Source organism: Malurus melanocephalus, unplaced genomic scaffold (assembly GCF_030028575.1).
Source record: "Malurus melanocephalus ecotype Western Australia unplaced genomic scaffold, MMel_1.1 scaffold_710, whole genome shotgun sequence".
NCBI classification, from domain to species: domain Eukaryota; kingdom Metazoa; phylum Chordata; class Aves; order Passeriformes; family Maluridae; genus Malurus; species Malurus melanocephalus.
Window position 1 is genome coordinate 63,956 of NW_026623942.1, and position 9,500 is coordinate 73,455.

At 54.2% G+C, this 9,500-nt stretch overlaps 1 protein-coding gene across 2 annotated transcripts in view; it reads left to right on the forward strand.

Moving 5' to 3' along the window:
• The window catches only part of ZNF469 (zinc finger protein 469), a 72,852-nt gene that overhangs the window by 16,204 nt on the left and 47,148 nt on the right, over nt 1-9,500 (forward strand). Inside the window, exon 1 of one of the 2 annotated variants that reach the window (XM_057384466.1) lies at nt 2,651-2,775. The exons of the other annotated variant lie outside the window; for it this stretch is intronic. The gene's annotated coding sequence lies outside the window, so the exon portion shown is untranslated. Of the gene's footprint in view, nt 1-2,650; nt 2,776-9,500 lie in introns of those variants that run through there. 2 annotated transcript variants of the gene reach the window in all.

A 9,500-nucleotide genomic window follows, 5' to 3' on the forward strand; every position in this document is an offset into this window, starting at 1 on the left:
AGGGATGGATGGATGGATGGATGGATGGATGGATGGATGGATGGATGGATGGATGGATGGATGGATCAGGGATGGATGGATGGATGGAGAGCACCCTCCCATCGCATCCTGCCCCATCTGGGAATTCGTGGGGGCATCACCTCGGTGAGGTTGGTGTCCATGCATGGAATAAGTCAGGAATAGCTTTAAATTACCTTTAAATTCCCAGACTGGCTTTTTTTTTTTTGTGTGGTTACGCTACAGGTGTGAGCTGGATCCGTGCATGGATTCTTTATCCAAGAAATCTGAGAACAGTTTGGGTTGGAAGGAACATTTCTGGTCTGACACCTTTGGTTTAAGCAGCGTTTCTCGGGGTTTGTCATTTTAAATCACTGATTCTTGATTTTGGGAGAAGGAATTTTGGGGATAAGTGATTCCAAAGGGAGATCACCCAAACCCAGGGGAGGAGTCAAGGTCACGGTGATGATCTGATGTCAGGATCTCAGCAGAACCGCTGGAAAAGGGGGATGTKTAAGGGATTTGGGGCTGTGAGGGAGAGGGCCAGCCTGGTTCCTGATGGGATGCTCCCACCTGCAATGGTGRCAGGTTTCAGGTCTGGGTCAGGGCTTTTTAGGGCCAAAAAAGTCCAAGATTTAGGGCCAAAGTCCATTTTTCTCTCCAGTGCTCTGCTCAAGGAGGGGGTGGTGATGGTTGCAGGGTTGCCCTCATGTACCAGTGCCAGGGATGGGATTTTTGCTGTGTTGTGGCTTTGCTTTAAAAAAAATTTAAAAAAAAAAAAATAACGAGAGAGAAAAGAGAAAGAAAGAAAAAAAAAGAAAAAAAAAAAATAACGAGAGAGAAAAGAGAAAGAAAGAAAATCCATTTTTAGCCCTTTAATCACGTCCTTAACCTCACAGCAGCTCCGGAGGCTCCCCCACACCAGCGCCGGGCTTTACTCATCAGCAAAGTAAACACGGACTTTAGGGCTCTGAAACAGCTTAAATCCCAAAAAAACACCCTGGAGGACAGGGATAAACAGTGCCCAGATGTTGTGGTTCATGCAGGGGGTGCTGGACACAGTCACAACCACGAGAGGTTCCTCCCCAACCCCAGAAAGTGCCGGGGAGTTCGGCAGGGAGCGGCTGGAGCAGGGAATGGGTTTGGGTTTGTTTGGTGTTGCCTGCCCCTATAAACAGCCCCACATTCTCAGGGGTCACTGCAGGATGGGGGCTGGAGACTCCTTGGTCTTTCCAGCCCATCAGCAGGATGAGTTTGGAAATCTCCCTCTCCCAATTCCCCAATCCTCTGCAGCGGGTCCTGGTGAGGGTTTCAACCAACTCTGGCTGGGTGGGAGCTGATCCTGAAGAGAGCCCTGGATTCCACGTGGGATTTGGTGCTGGAAAATGGCAGGGCTGGGTGATCTGGGAGGTCTTTCCCAGCTGGAATGGTTCTGGGATTCTCCTGCTCCAATTCTGGGATTCTCCTGTGTCAAATCCACACTGGGAGCTCGTGCTGCTCTGCTCTGAGAGGAGCTGGTCACACATGTCCATGGATACATTGATGGTCACTCACATCCATGGACACACTGATGGTCACTCGTGTCCATTTGTTCCCCCATGGCCATGGGAGCGAGTCCCTCCTTTAATTTTCTTTCTCATCCCACTGTTCTAAAATCCACTCCCAATTTTCTCGTGCCAGTAAAACCTGACATGGATTTGGACCCCGGTAAAACCCCGAAGGACAGGCAGGTGTCTGTCTGGGAAGTGTCCTTGTCCCTGTCCCTGTCCCACGCTCCGGGTGTTCTCGTACAGGAGTTCCTTTATTTTTCCCCGTTTTCTTTCCCCTTCTCTCAGCCAGGAGTGGGTTTCTCTCTGAAGGACACTTCAGGCACTTTAGGGCAGCTCTGCTCCCAAAATCCTCGAGGAGCAGGGAGAAGGCTGGGGTGGCATTTCTGCAGGGTGGCATCACCTGGGACCCGGCGGGGTCCCGGAATCGTGGGATGGGTCTGGTTGGAAGGGATTTTCAGCTCATCCCATTCCCTGAGCCCTGCGCAGGGACACATCCCGCTATCCCAGGTTGTTCCAAGCCCCATCCAGCTGGAATCACATCCCCCCGAATGGCCTGGAGGGACATTCTGTGCCATGTCACCAATTAATCAGCGCCTCGCCCCAAACACAACCATTTCGGGGTGGGAATCCCATCCCATCCCCATCCCATCCCATTCCCTCTTTCCCTGTCCCTCCGCCGGCGCTGCAGGGTCCCGCAGAGCTCGGAGGTTTTTCCCTGGCCGAGGAGATAAAGCCGGGACGTGCTGGGAGCCATGAGCTGCAGATGCCGGGCTCAGGAACCGCCGTGGGACGGAGGCTGAGCCGCGGATTCCCCTCTCGCCGGAGCCCCGGCGCCAGGAAATAGTTAAACCACTCCAGGATTTTGATTAGCAGAGCCTTAAAGTCAGGAAAAAAGACAGTCGGGGAGAACTCTCAGGAGCATGCTAATGAAGTGAAGTCATCCGCGCACAGCAGAGGAGTATCCATGCCTGCTCCACGCCGGAGGATTCCCGGAGCCCGGCGCAGGTGGAGCCGGGACCCGCGGCTCGGCCGCCTTCGCTCCCCTCCCTTTGGATATTGCCACGCTTTCCTTGGGATTTTTTTTTCTTTTTTTCTTTTTTTTTTTCGCCTCACTGGAGCTTAATGATATTTCCAGCTCGGCGGGAGCTGCGGGAAGACTGGAGATAGTGGAGTGAGTGAGAGCGGCTTGGAAAGGCAGCAAAGGGCAGCTCCCGGCTCTGCGGGAAAGGTGAGGGCATTCTCTTGGAAAATCCCTTTTTCTCCTGGAAAATCCCTTTTTTTTTGGGTTTCTCTTTATCGCCGGCTCTGGGGCTGTGGCACCGCCGGGGGTGGGGAAAGGGGGGAGTTTCTGGAAGCAAACGGTGCTGGCTCTGCAGCTGGAAAAGTTTGGGAAGTTTGGGGATGGGGGATGGAGATGTCCCGGTGAGTCCAGAGGTGTCCAGGTACGGAGCAGCAGCAGCCGCTTCCTAATCCCTCTCGGAAAAATCCGTGGGCAGTTCCAGGAGCGTTAAAAAATATCTTTCTCCTCCTGTGAAACTTTGCARAGAAAATGCGGGAGGGTTGGATCCTTTCTCTCGGGGTCGGTGCCTCACAGGTCCTACCTTTGCCGTAAAAATCGGATTTTTGGGATAATTGAGTAACTTAGGACAGAGCAAAKTTTTAGTTGAGCCTGAGGGCTAAACCCGGTAAGTGCAGCGTGGCCAAATCCACGCTGGAGCTGATGAGTCGCCAGGGCTGTTTAATTTCTAAGAAATCRCCCCACGAAAACATTGCATTTTTGTTTATGGGAAACGCAAGAAAAATATGCAGAAGAGGTTTCTCTCCTAAACAGCCGAGGTTAACCCGTTCGGGATGATGATTCCAGGATTATTTTTGGGATAAACTGAGCCCGGATCATTTTCCAGCGGTTCCAAACGAGCCGGTGACTCAGCGGCTGCCTCGGGTTTAGCGCTGTGCAGAGCCTCGGTCTGGCTGTTCCCAAATTTTGTGTTTTCTGCCTCATGGAATTTTAATTTTCCTTTCGGAGAAGTGCCCGAGCTTGTGGCACTGTCAGGGTTTCGAGGCAGGCAGACACCCAGCTCTGGGTTTGGGAGATCTGCTGGAATACCCCGCTGCTCGCTGCAAAAAGCCATCCGTAAAAAAAACAAAATCTCCTGATTTTATCCATATGGGGTTCACAGAAATCAGGGTTTACTGGATTTTCAGGCCCAGGGACTCACAGCAGGGCTGGTGACACGATGGCATTTTGAATCCTGTGTGTGGAAGCTCTGTTCCCTCAAATCCCAAAAAGYGAGAGTTGCCCTAAAAGCAACCTCCCTGTCCCAGAGCAAACCCCATCCCTGGAAAAGAGCTCAGCGCGCCCCTTCCCGGGGAGTTTGTCCCTTTTCAGGAGCTCTGTGTGTTCCTGGAAATGCACCTTGGGCCACGTGGGCTGCGCCCCAGGGTGACATCGGGATTTTGGGAGGAAATTCTTCCCTGTGAGGGTGGGGAGGCCCTGGTGGGGTGCCCGGAGCASCTGTGGATGCTCCTGGAWCCCTAAAAACACCCAGGGCCAGTTTGGACTGGGCTTGGAGCACGCTGGGACAGTGGAAAGTGTCCAAGTGGGATCGGATTATCTTCAGTGTCCCTTCCACCCCAAATCATTCCGGGATTCTGGGGTTCCCTGATCTTTGGTGTTGTGTCCCCTCTCTGTGCCGCCTTCCCAGCCCAATCTCCCTCTCCCAGCTTTCGGGGTGATCCTGGCACTCCCCAAATCAGGGATTCCCCTCGCGTGTCCCGCCTGATCCCGGCTGTTCCGAGCTGCCCAAGGAATGAGCTGGAATTCCCAATTCCTGTTTTTTTTGCCTGAGTAGGGTTTGATCCCCGCACTCAGCAGGGATCCAGCTGTGGCCAGCTGTGTGTGGCAGAGCCTGGCTGCGGGSTGGGAGCGCATTTCCAAACCTGGAATGCTGGAWTTCCCTGTTCCCCGCCAGCACAGGGGTTTTGTGCGTGTCCCGAGCCCGTTTCAGCCGGAGCTGCTCCACAACCTCGTGCGAATCACTCCTTGCGCTGCCGGGATTTTTCCTGCAGATTTTGGGGGGATTGCAGCACTCCCAGACCCAAAAAGCATCCAGAGCGATCTTCCCGTGGATCCCGCAGGATTCAGACCCTCCTGGAACGTTCCCCGTCCCGCTTGGCCGGCGGCTCTTGGAGCACAAAGGTGTTAAAAGGGCCCGTGGCCACTACTAAGCAACAGTTACCAACAACCTCAGGCAAATAAAATCCTGGGGATGATGGAAACGGGAACGGCTGAGTCAGGAGGGGCTGCTGCTGCTCCCCGCGCCTTCCTCGATGACAGCATCCCCACGGCCGTGCTCGGGGACTGCAGATCCTGCGCTATTTAGGATGCTTGCACGTTTCTCTGSCTGCCCCGGGAGCGAGGAGCTGGGATTTGCACGTTCTCGTCATTGGGGCTGGGTTTTTTGGGTTGTTCCCGGTGCTGTTTGCTCTTTTCCTGGGAATTTTGGGCTCGTTGGAGGTCAGCAGGCTCTGGCTGGGCACCAGCCAAGAGGGAAATGCAGGTGTGGAAGGAAGGGAARTGCCCCGGAGGTTTTTAATGCCGATCCTTGAGATATGGATTGCTCAGGGGTGATTTTGGCCAGGTCCTGGCTCAGGTTTTCCAGAGAAGCTGCGGCTGCCCCATCCCTGGAAGTGTCCCAGGCCAGATTGGAGCACCCTGGGAGAGTGGAAGGTGTTCCTGCCATGGCAGGGATGGGATGGGATGGGTTTTTAGGTTCCTTCAATCCCAAACCATTTTGGGATTCTGTTCCCCAGAAATCCCCCCTGGCCGAGTGTTCCCAGGGCTCCATCCTGCTGCTGATTCCCATTCCAGGGAATACCAAGGGAGCATAAAACTGACATTTACCCAAAACTCTGAAAAATCAGGGATTTTATCCAGGGCACCATTCCCAAGGCAGGTCTCCCAGGATGGCCCTGAAAAGGTGTTTTCCATGTGCAGGTGGATTTATTTTAGCTCTGAGCCTCATTCCCTCGCTCCACATGGATAACTGTCCRTGGGCAGGTGTGTCCATCTGTCCGAGCCCATCTGCAGGGACATTCCCAGAATGTCCCAGGATTTGGGGACAGAACATCCTGCTGCAAGGAAGGGTTTCTGTGCCAGGGCTGCTTCACCATCCCGGGGCTGTGCTGCCATCCCTGACTTCCCAGTGATCCCGACTGTGGAAAAAGGATGGGATTTGGGGTGGTGGGGAGCCCCTGGCTCCKGCAGTGCTGTGGCTGTGCCCTCTCCACAATGAGCATTTCGGTGGCTGAGCCAGCAGAGTGCAGCTCCCTGCAGGAAAAGCGGCAGAAAGTCAGGAAATCRCTCGGAGCAGGGAGTGCAGCCGCTTTTCCCAACATTTTTAAACCCATCCTGCTGCAGAGCCCGTTCCCCCTCACCCTGGGAATTGCTTCCACTGCCTGGGAATTCCCACCATGATGCTCCCTCACCTTCCCAAGAGCTGCTGAAGATCCCTGAATTCGTGGCTGCCACCTCCCAGATTTTCCAGGGCAGGCCACTGTGATAAAGAGGATAGAAAACTTTATCCAGGTGCCCCTGGCACCCTCTGGCATCACCCCCATGGTGGCAATGTGGTGACACTCCCAAGTGACATCCCTGCAGGACGTGGCACTGCCCAAATGCTCTGGAGCCTGGGCAAGGCTTGGAGGAGCTCACACAGCTCCCACCTTTTCCTTGGAAGAGCAGGAGACAAATTCCAGAACAGAGAATGATTCCAGCACAGAGAATGATTCCAGCACAGAGAACGACCCCAGAGCCTTCAGAATTGCTGCTCTGGAAAATTAGGATGAGGGGATGCAAAGCCTTGGGAGCTTCTGGTTTTATGGGAATTTCGGCTGGTGCCACTCTGGGTGCTCCACAGGGAATTCGAGGGCAGAAGTGGCCACCAAAAGCTGTCCCTGTGCTGCAGGTGACAACTTTAATCCAGGCCTAACAGSCCCCCWGGTACATTGGGGCAGACAAAGCCTCCTCCTGAGGCTGCACCCAAAAATGGACMCCRGGTCACGAGATCTTCACCTTTTGTAAGTTCTGCCTTATTRACATATTGGGTGTTAATTCTCCAATGATCTTTTCAGATCACCCTAAACTCACTGATGTTTGCATATTTTGGGGCTCTGAGGCAGCGAGGTGTCCTTGGATTCAGGCTCAGAGAGGAATTGTTTTGTCTAAAGATGAGAGAAGGTTGTTTTTAGTGCTGTACTGGAGAAATACAAGATACAGACGCAGGAAAATAGAGAAACCAAAAATCCTAAGGCGTCACCATGGCCCTGCACCCTTTGGGATCATGCCTGGAGCAATTCCTGGGAGCACCCAGCCCATCACAGGCKCTCCCTCCAGGGTGAGGAATTTCTCCAGGGGGGATCCCAATCCCGGGCTGAGGAATTTCTCCATCCCGAGCACATCGCAAATGCTCCAGAGCCTCAGAGCACACGGATCCTGCAAAATTCCAGCCCGGGAAGTGCAGCTCCGTGGGGGAAATCATCTGACAGAAGGGATCTCTGCTTCCCTGCGGGAATTTTCCCTCTGCTTGACATCCTCGTGTGTCTCATCTTTGTTCTGCACCCATGGGATGAGGCAGCTTTCCCAAAACATCCTGACTTTCCTCTTCGCTTCCAACAACTCCAACAATTTCCGACTTTTCAAGGGAAAAGCTYATTTTCAAGGGATGGAGTTTTATCCCGTGCCTTGATGGAGAGGGGATGGAAGGAGAGGCTTTGGCTGGAGTTTATCTCGATTAAAGCGCAGGAGAAAGATGGGAATCACCGCGGAACCCAAAGGATTCCCGGGAGGAACACGGGACGCTCCCGAGCATCTCTCGGACAGCAGCCGGCGGTTTTTTTTGGGGGCGGAAAGCTGAAATCCGGGAGTACAACATCGCCACCTGTTTGCCGCACGCGAAGATACAGCGGGGAAAANCTGGATCCATCCCACCGGGGAAAATCGCGGCTGGATCCATCCCACCGGGGAAAATCGCGGCTGGATCCATCCCACCGGGGAAAATCGCGGCTGGATCCATCCCACCAGGGAAAATCGCGTCTGGATCCATCCCACCGGGACAGCGGGAAAATCGCGGCTGGATCCATCCCACCGGGACAGCGGGGAAAATCGCGGCTGGATCCATCCCACCGGGGAAAATCGCGGCTGGATCCATCCCACCGGGACAGTGGGAAAATCGCGGCTGGATCCATCCCACCGGGGAAAATCGCGGCTGGATCCATCCCACCGGGATGAGAGCATGGGGAGAGCCCAGCAGGACACACGGGATGAATCCCACCCAAATCAGGGTGAATCCCACCCAAATCAGGGTGAATCCCACCCAAATCAGGGTGAATCCCACCAGGATGATCCCATCGGACAGCTCTCCATCAGCAGAGCATCAGGAGAAAAATCCAGAGTTTGGAGTCACCCTCGTGTCACGTGGAGTCACTGAAAGCTCACAGAGATAAAATCCCAGAATTRTTTGGGTTGGAAGGAATSTCAGAGCTCATCCCATCCCAATCCAGCTYCCACTGTCCCAGGTCTGCCAGGGATCCAGGGGCAGCCACAGCTTCTCTGGGACTTCYCTCCKASCCCCTYGGGRTGGGAAYGGAGTCTGTGAGCAAAGACCAGGRCARAAACCTCYTCCTCCTCCTCCTTTTATGACTTTTTAACCCTCCAGCAGCTCAAAACCCRCAGCAAAAGCTGCTTTTTATTCACAGACTCCAGAAAAATTCAGGCTGAGCCGCTGTGGCTSCAATAAAACTTTAAAGAGGGTCTGGACTCGGTGGTGGGAAGGAGCCAGGATGGGAATGGGAGCGAGGAGAGCCTGGCTGGTGTTTGGAGAAATTTGGGAGATTGTGGATGTGGTGGCATGGGGTGTGGTATCCCAGGACTCGAGAGCATCCTTATTCTGGGYTGGATTATCCCTGATCCATCCAGGATAGATCTGGGATGATCCCTGCAGGGCTGGGGGTCTCCAAGTCCGGTAGAGGAGGAAGAGGAAGATTATTTTCTCTCCTCATTGCTCTTCTTCAATTCCAAATGCGAAAAAGAATGGGAAAAGGATTGAATTCGGGCAGGGTTTGGGGGCTGGAGGTAGGAATGGGCTCAGGGATGCTCTGGGCGCTGCAGGTGACACCCGGGAGGGGTTTTGGAAATGATGGGGCTGGGAAATGCAGGATGAACTCGGCTGGAAATGGAAAAGGAGAGTCAATCCTTGTTGGAAAACCAAGCACAGCCCATGGATTCAGGAACTGGTGACCCCCCGGTGGAATGGGAGCAAACCCCACCCCATAACCCCTCTCCTCCCTGGAACACCCCACTGGGACCCTCCTTTGCTGTTCAGAAGCTGCTGAAGCCCCAGGATGGGCTCCCACGAGGATTCCTGAGGAACAGATCCATGGGGAGACCTTTCTGGATAACCACGGACACACAAACTGTGCCCAAACACGGGGCCGTGCACTCAAATCCGTTTATCCCGAGCTGGGTCCCGATGCCAGAGCACCACGGGAACAGAATCCTTCCCRGGAGCMYCGTGCCTCAGTTTCCCYGTGCCCAGATTGTGAATGCTAGCACATCCCCAGCCCCATGCCTCAGTTTCCCCATGCCCAGATTGGGAATGATGGCTCATTCCCAGCCTCATGCCTCAGTTTCCCTTTGTCCAGATTGGGAATACCAGGTCTAGCACATCCCTAGCCCTGTGCCTCAGTTTCCCCATGMACAAAGTGGRWATKCTGGGYCTGGCACATCTCTGACCCCATGCCTTAGTTTCCCTGTGCACAGATTGTGAATGCTGGCACATCCCAGCCCCGTGCCTCAGTTTCCCTGTGCCCAGACTGTGAACACTGGGCTCATCCCCAGCCTCATGCYKCAGTTTCCCCATGCCTGGATTGGGAATTCCGGGTCTGACACATCCC